Source organism: Camelus dromedarius, chromosome 27 (genome assembly GCF_036321535.1).
Source record: "Camelus dromedarius isolate mCamDro1 chromosome 27, mCamDro1.pat, whole genome shotgun sequence".
NCBI classification, from domain to species: Eukaryota; Metazoa; Chordata; class Mammalia; order Artiodactyla; family Camelidae; genus Camelus; species Camelus dromedarius.
In genome coordinates, this window is record NC_087462.1 from 23,071,256 (window position 1) to 23,088,614 (window position 17,359).

Below are 17,359 nucleotides of genomic sequence, written 5' to 3' on the forward strand. Positions count from 1 at the left end.
TCCCTCCCAGGGGATGATGGCCAGTACATGAGTTGGAAAGAGACACTCCTAGTGACCACCAGGGGGCACCAAAGCGCAGCCCACGCAGGCAGCAGAGTCGGCTGCAGGCAGAGAAGGGCTAAGGGTTTGGGTTTGGGGTCTTTGAAGGGAGGCCCATGTGGCTAAGCAAAACCACTGTTCCAGAGACCTGGGAGCCCACCCTGTTGGTGCCATATCCATCTTGCCACCTGCTGCCCTCTCTTCTCCAAGGACTTAGAGCAAATGATGCATCCTGTCCCACGGATGCCTCTCCGGGTGCAGTGCTCTGGAAGACCTGCGCCCACCTTCCAGTCCGCGAGGGCGGTGATGTCTGCCAGACAGAGCTGGGAAAGGGGGTCACTTTCTCCAGGAGGTTGAAGCGGCATGCTCCAACTCTCATACCTCCATCCACTCATTCAGCCAGATTTACTGAGCACCTACTGCTCTGTGCCAGACACTGCGGTGGGCACTTGGGATAGTAAGGGAACAAAACAAGAGCCCGAGCCTCGCGGTGCTCACAGCCCAGACAAGGGGTCGGGCAGCCTTTGTCTGCAAAGGGCCAAATGGTAAATATTTTAGTCTTTCAGGTCATGCAGCCGCTCAGCTCTGCCTTTAGAGCAGAAAGCCACTCTTGACAAGACAAATGAATGGGCGTGGCCATGTTCCAATAACATTTTCTGGACACTGAAATTCATGAAATTTTCATGTGTCACAAAATATCCCTCTTTGGATCTTCAAGCATTAAAAAAACAAAGAACCATTCTTTTAGATATAGCTCTGGAGCTATGTAAAAACGCAGTGGGCGGGACTGGCCTAAAATAAGGGCCGGCCTGGTCGACCCCGCCCAGGAAGGAAGACCCCGCCCAGAAGGGAGACCCCGCCCAGGAAGAGAGGGAGGCCCCGCCCAGGAAAGGCGAAGACCAGGCATAGCGAGCCTCGCGATGAGTCCCTCACCTGGGCCAGGGTGCCAGCCCTGTAGAAATATGAGAGCGATCAGGGGGCCTTGGGAGTAGAGGAGGGGCGGAGGCAGGCCTTGGCATTAAGTGAAGTGGTCAGAGGGGGCCTCGATGAGGCAGCAAGATGGAGCACTTTATGCTAATTTTAAATAATTTTGTTTGCACAGGTAAAATAGGAACCTGATCTACTTAAACACTAAGGCCTATTTACTGCCCTATTCTGTTCTTCTCTCCTTCCCTCACTAGGGACATCACAGCTCTGAGCTATAGATCCTTCTGGACCATTTACATTTGAAAATTTTTGGCCTCATAGTCTGTACTCCTAGAAAATGTTCGGCATCGTTTTGTGTGTGTGTGTGTGTGTGTGTGTGTGTGTTAGGTGGCAGGATACTGTCCCCATCTTGCTGGGCTAGCTTTTCCACCCACTATGATGTGTTTTGAAGCAGAGTCACATTTCTGCATGTAAAGCTGCTTCATTTCTCGGCTGTGGGGGCGTTCCCTGCAGGGATAAGCCACGTTTCACCTCTCCATCCCTTTCCCGATGGATGGTGGCCAGTAAGGCTCTGCTGAGAGGCACAGCCGAGCCTCCTCTCCCGGACTTCTGGCTGGAGCAGCCACTGTTCACTGAATAGGAGAACGAAGGTTACAAGTCGGGGCTGATGGCAGAGGGGGCCCCAGCAGGTCCCTTCCTGGGCCTAGGGGGCCTCATTTCTGCTCCTCAGCCCAGGGGCCAGCCTGATGGGCTGCATTACTGCAGATCTGGGGCCTGGAACTCAGCCCATCAGAGGTGCGAAAGCCACACAGTTAGCCCCCTGGCACTGAGAAGGCTGTTGCCACGGTAATGCCTCCCTGGTCCCCTGTGCAGCCGCACAGACAGATGGGGACATAAGCCTCCTGCATATAGAGGGGTCTCTGCTGTGGCTCGAGAGGGTCTAACCCTCGATGGAGGCGCCTGGAGGCCTGGACACACCTGGACACCTGGGTCCTGCTTCCAGGAATAATCCTCGATGCGAATTTGCTCTCCAGGTCTGCCTCCTGCTCAGGCCAGACCCTCCCCAAGGCCAGGCTGCTCCAGCCTGCCCCACCCCCAATCTGTGGAAGGCTTCTGGGAATGTCACCTGGGGAGGGGGGAGTCCCTGCAGAGGGGCCACAGGAAATTCCAGCTGGCTCACCTGTCAGCCAGCATTCGCCAGGTAACCTCTGTATACCAACCAGGAATTCTGCAGTGACTCCAACATAATTTCTGCCCTTAGGGGGCTCATAGTCTGGTGGGAGATGCAGACAGGTGAATCACCAGTCTTTACAAGTGATTTATCTCTTTGAATAGGTGGTGCAGGCATGTGGTTAAAAACTGCAAACTGCATGGAAGCCTCTGTGCAAATCTCTTGCCCCCGTCTCCCTGCCTCCTGCCCCTCCCCAGAGGCAGCCACTGCCGTCAGCCCAATCCAGTCCTCCCGAGATGGAGATGGTCTATGCCTTCAAAAGCGGAGGATGTCAAGAAACAAAGCCAGCCAGAACCCAATCCACATCCTGCACCACCGGCCGCCCCTGTCTGCATTTTTCACTGACCACCATTTCTGGGAGATAATTACATATCAGTCTGTACAGATCCACCCAATGCTTTTCAACAACAGCAAACCCATAATAATAGCAAGAACTTATACTTACTATGTGCCCGACGCTCTTCTAAGCACTTTATTTATACTAACTGATTGACTCCCTCAGACAGCTTGGAGATGGGCACCTCTGCTTATCTGGCTCCGCAGGCAGGAGGCCGGGAATGCCCATTGTGTGATGTGGCCAGAGTGACCCTCCTGATGGACACAGAGGACGTTTCCAGGCAGCGAGCACCCAGAGCACTTGTGTCCTGGAGGATGAATGCTTGGAAATGAATGGCTAGATCAAAGGGCACGTGCATTTTGAATTTACATAGTTCTTGTAAAATTACCCTCTGAAGAGGTCACACTCAGTTACACACAGGGTGGGACGTGGAGGAGAGCGGCGGCACCTGCCCTTCCTGCTCTGGCAACCAGAGCCAGCATTGCCTTTATCTGCTTTCCTTTCCTATCTTTGCCAATCTGATAGACGAAAACCACCCCTCCGTGCACTTTCCTTTGCATTGCTCTTATGCAAGAGGTTGAGTGTCTTCTCATACAGATCAGTACAATCTGGCAGAGTCAGAAATATACAGAGTGGGGTCAAAGGAGCCAGGAGCCAAGAGGCTGGAATGGTTTTTCTGTCAGGGGTGAGGGTGGAGGTGGTCTAGGAGCGAGGCCGGTGAAGACACCCCAGCTGGCCCTTGGGATATGGGGCAGACACAGGAAGGACATTCTTGGCAGAAAGGAGGACCTGTGCAAAGGCTCAGAGGGTTGGGAGGCAGGGGGCACGTAGACTGGCCAAGTCTGAGGACGCCCCTCTTCTCATCAGCGTCACTCCTGCTCCCTGAATCCCGAATCCCCCGCCAGACTGTTTCCTCCACTCCCGAGCACAGTTTGAGCTAAACCTTAGCTCCTGTGGTCTCTACCCTGAAGGAGGTGTCTTCCAGGATCCCCAGCAGGGACCTGCCCCCCGAGTCTTTAATAGGTAGCCTCTATGGCCCCTCTCCGCCCCTCTGCCCCTCCCACCAATCCCTGCCACCAGCCGGATGAGCGTACATCCTCATTAGCACGGTTCAGTGGCCAGCGCTGGTAATTGATCTCCCTCTGGCCCAGTGTGGACAGCGGCTAATGGGGATGAATGGGGCGGGAGGTGCCGCTGAGGGACGCTCCCCTGGAGGCCGGCACAGGGCAGAGAGGCAGGCAGGAGATGGAGGTGAACCGAGCAGGCCTACGAGTCAACTGGGGACTCTGCAGCTGCCTCTGCCCGCCCCTCCAGACTGCCATCCCGCCTCCAGCCTGACCTGGGGGGGGACAAGCACGCAGGTGGGCAGAGGGGCTCTGGAACTCAGCTGCCCGCTGGAGTGGAGGCAGGAGCCAGTTTCGGAGGTGGGACTAGAGTTGCAGAATGGCGTCCCAGGAAGGCTATGTTTGCTGGGGCCCAGGGTAGGGCAGGCAGTAGCCCCAGTTAGTCATGTGCAGAGAGAGAAGGGGCCAAGACACTCCAAAGCTGGATTGGCCAGCTGTGGATTCCATCATACAGTCAGTCAACAAATATTTATTGTGTGGTTTCTGTGTGCCAGGCTCTGGGTAGCTGCAAGGTAGCCAAAACTGTCAAGAACTTCTTTATGGGCAGGGGGATGGGCAGGAAAATACTTAAGATGGTAATAAATGGTGATAAATGCTCAGAAGGAAATAAACAGACTTATGTGACAGGGATGCCCGAGTGGAAGAGGCCTGGCAACATGTAAGCTGAAACCTGAATGGCAACAAGGAAAATCATTCCAGTCAGAGGGAACAAGCAGTGCAAAGGTCCTGAGGTAGGAATAAGGAATAGGGTGTTGGGGAAGAAGAAGGGTGGCCCGTGAGGAGGAAATAAACAGAAAGCCCAATTGCCAGGCCTGTAGGATCAGGGTGGATGGGTCCCCTTTCCTGAGGTCATGTTGGCCACATGCAAAGGCAGAGAGAAAGGTCTTACCTGGCTCAGCTGGGCCAGAGGACTCCAGAGAAGCCAGGCTTGGGAAGACCCCTGTCACTCTCTGGTCATATGCCTAAAATTGGTGGGGGAGTGTGAGCTCCCAGGGAAGAAAGCGTCCAGTTCCTGCTGCATGTACGGCACGGTGACACCCTGCATTTTCTAACTCCTGGCTGACTTGAGATACAACTCAGGTACTCCTCCCAGGAACTGACAAATATATTAATGAGTGTAAACATAGTAAGATAAAGCTTAATAAAGCTTCTGGAAGTGGGTTGGAGTCAGCCTGGCAGGCAAGCAGGAGTACTCTAAAATTCTCACAGGGTTTTAGACATAAAACCCACGTATGTTTTTTAATGGGCAATTTAAGCAATTTCCACCGGTAACCTTGACTCTTCTCTTGATTTTTGCCATGTGCTGGCTTCACTGTAGAGTGCCCAAGTTACTGTGCCTGTGAGGCTGAGCCATGTCCTGGACCCACAGTGGGCAGGTGTTTGCAAACCAGGGGAAGGGGTATCACATGAAAGAAACACCCCAGACTAGTATCCATCCTCTGAAGGTGTGTTCACATCCCCATATCCCTGTGGAGATTGTCCTCCCGAACCCACAATGCCACTCCCCTCATTGAGGGTGGTCAGTTTCTTTACATCCTTGAAGGACCTACCCAAATGTTCCTTTGGCCCCTGCCTGTCCTCTACTAGAGCTCCGTGTAATATAGCTTTTGGATTACATATCCCAGAAAATATGATCTAGGAAAAGCATTTGGTAAATTTCAACATCAATTTACAATGATTTTTAAAATCATAATTTTTTAAGCAACTAGAAATAAAGGGGAATTTCTGTAATCTGATAAAGGGCATCTACCAGACTTATAGAACAAATGTTATACTTAATATTGATACATTAGTATATATGTTCATGTATAACTGAAAAATTGTGCTCTACACTGGAATTTGACACAACATTGTAAAATGATTATAGATCAATAAAAAAATTTTTTTAAATATTTATATATGTAATTTTTTATACTTTACATTTTCTAAAATTTGTACAACATAAACTAACATCTCAAATTAAAGATAAAATTTAAAGATTAAAAAAAAATTGATACATTAGTAGCAGGAATAAGACAAAGATGGCAACAATTGGCATTGCAGTGGAATCCCAGTCAATGCAATAATGCAAGAAAATAAATTAAGTGTAAAGGTTAGAAAGACAGAAACAAGGGCAGGGACTGTCTCTTTCATCTTGCTTCCAATAAGCAAATATTTAATAAATGTTTGTTAAAGTAAAGAAAAATTCAGTGTGTCCTCAAAGAAGTTTCTTGAAGTTGGCAAAGGCAGAGCTAATCCTCTGATAGCAAGAATCTGAGAAAATTCACCGGCGCTCAAGAAGTTTCATCATCATGGTCCTGCCAAAAAGACAGACGCGTGATATTTCCCTGAGACCAGAACTGAATGAGAGAGTCTTGAGATGCTAGGAAAAGACTTAGTTTTCAAAATAATTGGTGTTGGTCTCCAAACAGCGACAAGATGCTTGACAATCTCTGTGGCAAGAGGAGTAGATGGCACGTGGATTCAGCATTTAAGGCAGAAAGCTGGGGCAGCGAAGGCTAGCCTGTGAGAGCTGCAGGGATAAGAGGCATGGGCCCCGGGAGAGCTTTCTACTCTTCTCCTTGGGACACATAGCTGGTACATCCCACTGCTTTTCATGGGGTTCTACAACATTGAGTTTAGTTTCCACTTCCTATTCATTCCCTGCCAGGTTCCATTCTTGATGTATCTACGTGTCCAGGAAAAGTCGCTCTGGCTCAAGGCAAACTGGATGTTGGTTACCTCCTATCTCTGCCTGGTCCCCCATTTCTTCCTCCATCTTCTAGAAATGGCATCTGGGTTATCTTTTGGGGAGAAATCTCCCCTACCCTTGGTCCATGTTCTTCAAGGGGAGTAGGAGTAGGACCCAGGCCTGACCGGTCAGTGTGTTCCATCCCCTTGGCCGTGGAGAGTTGGGCAAAAGACACCTGCTCCTGAGTGTTTGCTGACCTGGAGAAGCTCCCTCTCCCTGGTGCTGTGGGGCTGCTGATGGCCATCTTCCTGCTTGTGGTCCCAGAGTGACGCTGACACAGAGAAACAGAGTCAGGAGAGGGCGACCGGTCTTGGCCTGTGACCATACTTTAGCCCTAGATCTAGTCATGTCTGATGACAGAACTTGCCTGCTCTTTCCAATGACTTATGCAGATAAGCCCTCTTCTCCTTTTTTTTTTTTTTTTTTTTTTGTCTAAGCTGGTTTGAGTTGAGTTTCTGTCACCTGCAACCCAAAGAGTTCTGATTAACGCAGTGGGAATGAGAATGTCTGTGTGGGAAAAGCTGAAGGTCTGGGTCATACATATGCATACGGGGGTGCAAACAGCTCCCAGTAGAGCCCAAGTCAGCACTCCCTGCCTCTTCCTTCATCCTGTGCTTCATCCTGTGCCAAGAGGGGCTGGCCCCAAGGTCCCAAGAATGGAATGGAACAGTGATCCGATGTCATTTGTAAGTTGTATTTGTCAACTCAGCTTCATTGAGATATGATTTACAAACAATAAAATGTACCCATTTAAAGTGTGTATTTCAACGAGTTTTCCAAATGTATTCCCCTGTGTAACCCCCACCACAGTCAAGATAAAGAATGTTTCCATCATCCAGAAGGTGCCCGGTGGTCCTTTGCAACCAGCGTGCTCCTCCCCCTGCCGGACAACCACCGATCTGCTTCCAGCCACTGCAGGTTAGATTTTCCCATGTACAAGCATTCCTTAGTATTTGCAGAACTCACATATTTGTGAACTCACCTACTTGCTAAAATTTATTTGTAAGCCCCAAATCCACTCTTGTGGTATTTTTGTGGGCAGTCATGGACACGTGCAGAGCGGTGAAAACTTTGATTTGTCTGATGCACATTCCTGGCTGAGGCTGAACGAGGAGTGGCTTTGTCCCTGACTTCACCTCCTATTCAGCTCAAACAAGTGTCCTCTTTGCAGGCTATTTAGTGACGTGTTGTTCACATTTTTTGTGGTTTTTTTGTTGTTGTTGTTGGTGGTGGTGGTTTTGCTGTTTAAAATGGCCCCAAAGCGAAGTGCTGAAGTGCGGTCTCGTGTTTCTCAGCATAAGAAAGCCATGATTTTTCTGATGGAGAAAATCAAACAAGATAAGCTTCTTTCAGACAAGAGTTACAGTGCCTCTGGCCGTGCATTCAATGTTAATGACTCCACTATGGATATTAAATAAGTTGTCTTTCTCTAAACAGAAACACACACACAAGATTTTGTATTGATTGGTTGATGAAAATGTGACCAGAGGCTTGCAGGAATCTGACCCGGTGCGTATTCCCCCAGGAGTGATGGTTCAGATTCAGAAATTCAGTGTCTGTCGTGACGAAGTGTCGTGAATGTACGTGGTGCAGGTAGTGAGAACCGATGTGTATGGGACCCCGTGGACGCAGTCTTTTGAGCCTAGCTGTACCACGTAGCATAATGCTCTTGAGATGCATGCACATCATTGTGCGTATTTCCAGTTTGTCCCTTTCGCTGCTGAGTAGTATTCCATGTGTGGGTACACAGTTTTCCTGATTCATTCACCAGTTGATGAAGCATCTGGATTCTTTTCAGCTTTTGGCGATCATAAACAAAGCTGCCGTGAACTTTCATGTGCAAGTCTTTGTGGGGACATCTGTTTTCATTTCCATTCTAAGCATTTTCATATGAGCACATAAATTTCATATTTGTTTAATCCTTACAATAGCCCTTCGAAGCAGCTTCCTGTCTACATGAGGAGATGGGAGCTCAGAGTTTGATGGGTCACACAGCCGCGCTGCCTCCTCCCTGGTGGAGACTTGAGGGTCCCTGGCCAGGGTTGAACCCCCGACTGGGGTGGGAAGGATGCTGGCTCCGTCACGGTGTCTCCTTGGGTTCCTCAGCTGCAAAGTGTGCAGTCTCAGTCCCTTCCAAGGAGCACGTGCTCTCTGAGTCTGTGATCTTAACCCTGCTAGGAGTCTGAGTGATTGGGCCAGTCCCAAAGCAACACTTGGGAGGCCAAGCCAAGCAGGCACCAGGAATTCAGAGTCTGGGTATCCTGGCTTATTGGTTTGTGGGACTTCAGCTGCCTGAGTCTGCTCCTCTTGCTGCAAGTAACAGCTCTGGCTCTCTCTTGGGGACCCTCCCCCTTTATTACATGAGCCTAGTGGGGACCGTCCATCAAGGCCGTACTCTGGCCAAAGGAGGGTCACATGCCCATCTCTGTCCCAAGGCTTTTTTTAAAAAAAAATTGTTTTATTTATTTGTTTATTTATTTAGTTTTTTATTGAAGTGTAGTTGATTTACAATGTTAGTCTCAAGTATACAGCAAAGTGATTCAGCTATACAGAAAATATTTTTTTCAGATTCTTTTCCATTATATGTTCTTACAAGAAATTGAATATAGTTCCCTGTGCTAGACAGTAGGTCCTTGTTATTTATCTATTTTATATATAGTAATGGATATCTGTTAATCCCAAACTCCTAGTTTATCCCTCCCCCTCCCTTTCTCCTTTGGTAACTATAGTTTATTTTCTATGTCCGTGAGTCTATTTTTGGTTTGTAAATAAGATTTGTATCATTTTTTTAGATTCCACATATAAGTGATATCACACGATATTTGTCTTTCTCTATCCAACTTACTTCACTTAATATGATCATCTCTAGGTCCATCCACATTGCTGCAAATGGGCATGATTTCATTCTTTTTTATGGCTGAGTATTATTCCACTGTGTATAAGTACCACACCTTCTTTATCCATTCATCTGTTGATGGACATTTAGGTGACTTACATGTCTTGGCTATTGTAAATAGTGCTGATATGAACATTGGGGTGCATGTGTCTTTTCAGATTAGAGTTTTCTCCAAATACGTGCCCAGGAGTAGGATTGCTGGATCATATGGTAACTCTACTTTTAGTGTTTTAAGGAATCTCCGTACTGTTCTCCATAGTGGCTGCACCAATTTGCATTCCAACCAACAGTGTAGGAGGGTTTCTTTTTCTCCACAGCCTCTCCAGCATTTATTATCTGTAGACTTTTTAATGATGGCCACTCTGGCTGGTGTGAAGTGATACCTCCTTGCCGTTTTGATTTTGATTTCTCTAATAATTAGCAATATTGAGCATCTTTTCATGTCTCAGGGCTTTAAGTCTCAGGCAGAGGGAGATCTGACACAGGGACTGAGAAGTGGCCCGAGCAAGCTCTGAGCACCACTCGATCCCAGCACTTCCCAGGCCTGAGTATTCGCCCTGCTGTTGATTCAGTAGCTGCCTGACAACCTCTCAGTGCAACCCGGGAGCTTTCTGGTGTTTGCAGTCAGTTAGCCCTGCCTACTGTGCTGGCTGTTCCCCTCTCTTGTAGAACCACGGCCTCAGTGCAGACTCCTCTCTCAGGAGACTCTCCCTCTGGATGTTCCTTGGTTTGAGGAAACCCAGGAGAGGGAGTGTTTGGTATCTGGGAGCAACCAGTGCAGACGGAAGGGTCCCAGGCTTGGGGAGAGAAGATGCAGATTTGGGTCCTGACGTGTCGCTCTCCCTCTGGGGCTCATCGTCCTTATCTCTAAAATGGGCAACATCTCTAAATCCCTACCCTTGTTTCCTTCAGTGTCATCAACCACCTCCTGTGGGCAGGCGCTGTCCCTGGTGCTGGGGAGACAGGGTGAGGAGATGGCTCAGGCCCCTACCCTAAGAGGGAACAGACGAGATGTCGCAGTTGGGAGAGATGACAAAGTCCCAGTGCCCTGGAGGTCAGCTCTGGGCACTGTCTAGTGTCAGTCTTTGGGACAGAAACTGACCTTGGCTACCTTGAGCGAGGGGATTTGGAAGGAAAGGGCAGAAATCAGGGTAGCACCAGGGATCTAAGTAGTGAGAACTTGAAGTCTCTTCAGGGAGCAGCCATCAGAATGAAAAATTCTGCTGAAGCATCAAAATTGCAGAGAAGGGTGTGCCTGGCCTCACTGCCTGCGTCAGTACCCACCAGGGTGCGAGGCCTCGTGATCGTCAGCCCGCCAGGACTGCCTGTCGTGGAGAAGGCTGAGCCCTCAGGTGCTGCTCCCTGCAAAGCGGGGGAATCTCAGGGAAGACAAAATCCACCAGTGTACCCTGGTTGTCAGGAAAGGACTCAGGAGGCACCACAAGTGCTTGGGAAGTGAACTGTAAGCAGGGAGGGCTTTGGCATAGCAGGGCTCAGAAGGGGAGGTGACCTTGTCCCCCACTGCTCCCACCTACAGCGTGGCTTCCCACCTGTTTCTTCACTGACGGGCATCCAAACCTGGGAGGGGTTGCATGTGTGTTTGGTAAATGCAGGTGGAATTAATGCAACTCTGTGCACATGCTCAGGCCAAGAGGGCGCTGCAAAGCCAGTCCCACGTGGCCCCTGCCTCCCGCGATTGAGTCGAACAGTGGAGACAGATGTGCCCTGGACTAGAGAGAACAAGACATCATCACTGAGGCGTGTGGCAAGTGCCCGGGACGAGTGCTCAGCCTAGACAGGGGGTCAGGGGCTCTCAGGGGAGATGTGGGTGGGAAGCCTGAGTAGGTGGCGAGAGGTTGTGGCAGAGAGAAAGGGCCTACCCAGGGGACACCAGTGTTTTATTCTGGGCCTTAGAGGGAGCTGGGGGCTGGGCAGAAAGACGCAAAACTGTCCAGTGGGTGAGCTGGGAGTGAGTGGCAGGGCAGGGTAAGGAGAATGGGAGTGGGAGCAGGGGGAGCCCCGGGGTAGGGGGAGAGGCGAGGAGACAGGGAAGGGGGTGGGCTGCAGTTCCCTGCCGGCAGAGGACACACCAAGGTTACCTTGGCCTGTGGCTCCGTGGCTCGAGCTGCTGGCAGCGGTGACAACAGCGAACCAGCAGCCTCTCCGAGTTTTATTATCATTCAAATGAGGACGTGGAGAGGTATTTCATTTGATTGGTAGAATAATAGGAGCCATTTATCTACCTTCTCTCAACCTTTCATATCTGTTTCACTATTTTATGGGATCGCATACATCATAGTAAAGGCAAAAAATGTATTTTTTTCCCCTGACTTGGGGCTGGGGCGGTGGGGGTGGGCAGCAGGGCTGGGAAGGCGGCTCTCCAAGTGGCTGGCAGGAGCTGAAGGAAATGAAATCGAAAAAGACTATTACTGGTGACAGACAGTTACATCTGAAAGGGAGTAAGAAACTCCCCAGTGCAGGCGCGGGTGAGGAGTTTTAAATGCAAGATCTAACAGCCTCCAGCTCCGGGTCCAGTGAGAGGCGAAGGCCTGAGGGGCGGGGGTGGGCGGGGAGCCAGGAGACAGGCTGGCACAGGGAGCATGTGGTCCAGTTGCTGGAATTCTTTGTCTCTTTTCAGTTATGATAAATTACACATGTCATACAAGGATCTATTCTCCATTTGAAAAAATCAGAACATTCCAGGTGAAGTCCCTTGTGACTACCAGCCCCAGCCCTTCCTCCCCTTCCCCAGAGGCAACTACTAAGGATTTCTTTTTTCCCTCTTGATTTTACAAATATACAAAGATACCTTAAAAGAGGTAGCACTCTTTTCCCCTCTTCCTTAATTGGTATCGTACTGTACCATGCAGCTTCTTGGTTTTTGCATGCAACGTGTTTTCAAGCTCCAGGTGCGTAGACCCACGTGGGTCTCGATCTTTCTTAGAACTGCCAGGTGGCTCTCGCTTCCATGACTAGCCTGCCTTTTAGCCACCCAGTGTCCCATTAATGAACACTTGGGTGGCTTCCAGCTTTTCACAATTACAAACCAAACTGCAAGGATCCTGGCACCCGGGCCCATTTCTTGAGGGCAGGTGAGCAGTGAACTCATCGGCGGGGGAGGGGTGTGTATTTTCAGATGGATGGGATGCTGCCCGATTGCTGCCCAAAGTGTCTCCGCTGTGGGGCTCCAGCCAACTGCCTCCAGCAGCCTCCAGCATCCCCCACCGCTGGCAGTCACCTCCCAGGTGACCATGAGTGAAAGTACGCAGAGGGTCATGTCTTGGGCTGGAAGTGGGTGGCCGAGAGGGGAGCAGCAAAGGACCGGGTTGACAGGGCATCAGAGTGGAAGGGAGGAGGGTGACTCTAGAGCTCCAGGTGTGACCCTGCAAGGTGGGGGGCAGGATTCCTGTGAGGCAGGCCAAGGGCCAGCAGGCACGATCCTGGACATGATGGTGGGTCTGAAAGCAAGGGCCGGAGGTGGGTAAGGACTGGAATCAGAGTATGTGGCTGGCAGGGCAGCTGGCCAGCAGGGCCAAGGAGGACAGCTAAGGCAAAGATGGAGTCTGTGGATGGCACAAACACAGGGCAGGGTGTGGGCAGCATGGGCATGGAAGGGCCTTCCAGGGACCCTGGCTCCCTGAAAGAGACTGGAGGGTCCAGGGGAGTGTAGGAGACAATTCAGGCCCATGGGTGTGGGCTGAGACCCAGGAGAGTGGATGGTGGAGTTCCTGTAGTCAAAGGCTGGCAGGCTTAAGACCCAGGAGGAGCTGGTATTTCAGTTCAAGGCTGCAGGCAGGAAAGAGCTGGTGTCCCAATGCAAAAGCAGTCACACATGTGGAATTCTCTCTTCCTCAGGGGAGGGACTGACTTTTTCTTTTCAAGTCATCAACTGATTGGATGAGGCCCACCCACACTGGGGAGGGCAATCTGCTTTACCAAGTCTACTGATTTAAATGTGCATTCATCCAGAAACACCCTCACAGACGCACCCAGAATAATGTTTGGCTGAATATCTGGGCCCCCTGGCCCAGTCAAGCTGACATAAAGTGAACCTTTACAGAGGCTCTCAGTGACCAGCCTGGCCATCTCTTGACTTTCAGCTATGAGTCAGCATATTTCCTCTTGAGTCTGACAGTCAGTGGGGCTTTATCCACTTGAAACCAAAAGATACTGATGCCGTCAGTACTTTCACATGGCTCAGGGTCCAGGAACCTGTGCTGTGGGGCCCGGTGACACCCCTGACATGATGGAGCAAATGAGCCCACTATCTGGAGTCTGTGATCCTTCCTCTGAGTTGGGATCCCCTATGAGGGGCCCCTACTTCCATGGATTAAACCTGGACCACTGTGTCTTCAGTCCCCCTCTCTCCCTGGGGGCGGGGAGGTCTCTCCCTCTGATTCCCGCCTCCCACCTGTCAGGGTTCAGTGGCAAGGGCTGCCCCTTTTATGTCCTGGCTCTGACATGAGTCATCTTTCTCTCAGGTCCGCTGAGCGCAGCTTTGCTAGTGCTGGGATTTAGCGAAGGTATAAACACAGAGAAGCCAAGTGGCGCAGCCCCAGCCCAGCCTGATGGGCTCCTTCAGCCCGGATACCAGCCCTGGGCCACTTGGCCTCTAGCTGGCAGACAGGGCAGCTTTCCTGGCCTATGCCAGGAGCTCCCTACTGGGTGTCTTGCAGCCTTGATGGGCCTGTCCCCAGGGGGACCCACCTCTTTAGCTGCCCCCACCCCGCTGTGTGGCTCTCAGCACAGAGTGTCACCAGAGATGGCTTTGTCTCCCCCAGGGTTGTGGCTTGACCCCAGCCAGCCCGGGTTGGGTGACACTGTGACGTCTTCCCCTGGTGATGCCTGCAATGCCCTCTTTACCCGAGGGATGCTGGCTATTCAGAGCAGCAGAGAAACAAAAGTAGTTAAATCTTAGCTTTTGAGCTCCCAGAGGCCTAGGTCCCATCATAAACAGTAAATTTGGAACACTGTCTGCCCGGTGCATTTTCAGCCTTCGCCACCGACAGATGAGGTTAATGATTCTGTCTGGCTGGGGAAGAGAGAGTGTAAGGAATGAAATGAGTGAGCTGGCCCTGCTGGGGCTCTTCTGTGCATGGTGGGACCAGGGGGTGTGCAGATCCCCAGGGAAGGGCAGCTTTGAAGGACTAGCACCCCCCAGGGTGGTAATTGAATTGATTGCAAGGGAAACCTGAGCCTGGTTTCCTGGCTGGCCAAGGTCTCCAGGTACTTTGTACCCAGATGAGCTGTGGTGACAGTAGACAGGAGGTGAGAGGTGGCTCACGGCGAGGACCTGAGACAGCCCAGGGATCTTCCCAGTCCCAGAGCACTGGGGGAGCAGCCAAGTTTTCCAGGAGAGCCTGGAGGGGCTTCCCGGTTGTGACGAGGAAAGGCCACCATCAAAACTGTCCTGGCCTTTACAAGCAGGGACCAGATGGGGACACAGACACCTCATCGGCTGCCAACACTGAAGGGAGAATACAGCCAAGAACCAGATGTCCCTGTGCATGTCTTGGGGGGTGTCAGCAGGACAGACACCAACCTCTGACCAATCTGTCCCCTCCCCAGCCATGTTGTGATACCACCCACGTTCGCTGAATCTGCGGGAAAAAGAGATGGAGGAGGGGGAGCCCTGAATCTACTGCGTCTAAACACTAACCGCCGAACTGATCGAGACTTATTCTCTGCTGCTGGGCAGGAAATGGAGGTGGGAAATAAAGAAGAATACAGGTAATAGGATATAAGGCTGTGGTTTTGGCACACTTGGGTCAGTGGCCTGAATAGTCATGCCCACAACCCACAGCTTAACTCAGGACTGGGGGGGTCACAACAGGAGCCAGTGATGAGTGAGGAGGGAGGAAGGAGGCAGGCAGGGGAGCTGGGGGAGCTGATGGTCAGAGGAGAGGCGAGGCCTGGAGGAGGCTGCCTGGACAGAGGGGAGCATCCTTGTGTAGACATGGGGTGGGGGTGGGGTGGGGTAAGGCAGGGGAGAGGGGTGGATCCACAGACTTCGGAGCCCAGATCAGCTCCAGGGTCCCGGGTAAGTCCCTGAGCTCTCTGAGCCTCCAGACCCACAAAATGCTTCTCATTTGGGAAAATCTTATCTCCCAGTAGCTCAGGCAGGCCTGACCCTGGCCTCTGGCTTCGGGCTTGGGGATGCGATCGGGACCCAACCGACAAGACTGTATTCTGACACCTTTGTTGGAACTATTAGCAAAGAGAAGCTGGCTCTCTCGGGGTGGTGAGCAGTGAGTATGCAGCTTGGAGCTGCTGTGGGGCCTCCATGAGGAGGGAGGTTTGGGGGAGAATGACTGCAACTCAGAGGAAAGCACAGCTGAAAGATGAAAGAAATGCAGTCTGTCTCAGTCAGCTCAGCTGTGTAACAAAATGCACAGACTGTGACTTAAACACCAGATATTTGTCACAGAACTGGAGGCCAAGAATCCATGATCAAGATGCTGACAAAGCCAGTTTCATTCTGAGGCCCCTTCTCTTGGCTTGCAGATGGCCACCTTCTCCCTGTGGCAGTGCTGGGGGGAGGGGGGCAGGGGGAGGGGAAGGTGGTGATTGGGGGGTGGGGAAGAGGAGGGACAGCCTGCACGCTCTCGCTTCTTCTTATAAGGATACCAATCCTATGGGATCAGAACCCCCTCTTTATGACCTCCTTTCACCTTGATTACCTCCATAAAGGCCGTATTTTCAAATACAGTCACACTGGGGTTTGGGTCTTTAACATACAAATTTTGGAAGGACACAAACATTCAGTCCATAGCAAAGTCCCAGAAGCATGGTTTGCGCCCCTGGGTCCAGCTATGCCTGAAGTGAGATCTTCCCATGGACTTTCCAGCTTCATAAGCCCTTCCCTTCCAGACCAACGTGGTTCGGGTTTCTGCAACTTGCAGATGAGAGAGTCCTGTGACAAGTGTCACAGATACCACACACGGATGTGCCTAGCACGCAGCATATGCGGAAGACGGGCTCTTTCGGTCCCTGGAGAGAGAGCACAAGTGTTGAGTGTGGGGGAGGGGGAAGCAGTGCGGAGAGAATGGGGAGAAGACAAGGAAAGGCAAATCGAGGGAGGGAAGGAAGGACTCGGAACGGTAAAGGGACAAGAGGAAATATTATGTGGAGGGAAACTGAGAAGAGAGAAAACAAACCAAGAATGATTGTTGGAAATGTTTTGTTTCCAGCAAATTTAGTTCCTGGACTGTTTGCTGTGTTTTGCTGAGGGATAGTCTTTGTGGAGGTGAGCCAGTGGAATAGGCTGGGGGCTGCAGGGGGCGCTGGTGAGGCCACGGGGCTGGCATGTATGCCAAGTCAGGCGGCGTCCAAGGGGATCGGGGACCCTAGAGCAGCCTGAACTGTGCTTCACTGCAGATTGTCCCCTGTCACTCAGCTATCCTTTAAAAGAAGTAAATCAGATCAGATCTCTTCCTTCCTTCACCTCCTCCCACCCCGGACCACCCCTGCCTTCCGGGGCCCACTGCCCCTGCGCGCACCACGCTGCAGCCGGCCGGGCCCTGCCTCACTGCGCTCCTGTGAGCCTGGTCCCACCTCCAGGCCCTTGCACCTGCCGTCCCTTCTGCCTGGAAAGCCTTCTCCACTGACCTTCGCTTCAGTTCCTTCTCCTCATTTGAGACTCAGCCCTGGGTCCCCCCAGAGCACCCCCGAGGCTTGGTCACAGGGTCCTGCGCTACTGTTCTTGCCAGCACTTTTACCACCATCAGAAATGAACACATTACTTCCCCTTTTGTATTGCCCGCCTCCTCCTCCAACACCAGCCAGCACCCACAGGCTGGGACTCAGCTGTGCTCACTGCCGCATCGCCAGTCCCAGGATGGAGCCTGGCACACAGAGCCCCTGGCCAGGACCAGATGCCTCTGAGAACTCCGTGCCAGGTGCTGGGCAGAATTTACAGGTTACAAACCCAGGTGTGTAAAAATGGGTCTCAGATCTTCTAAAACTGGGTTTAATCTTGGCCCCCACTATAGTAAACTTGGGATAAATGTGGTCATTTTGAGGTGTTTTGGGTCATCCCTGAGTCTCCTAGGTAACTTGCAGGTCCTCCCCTTCT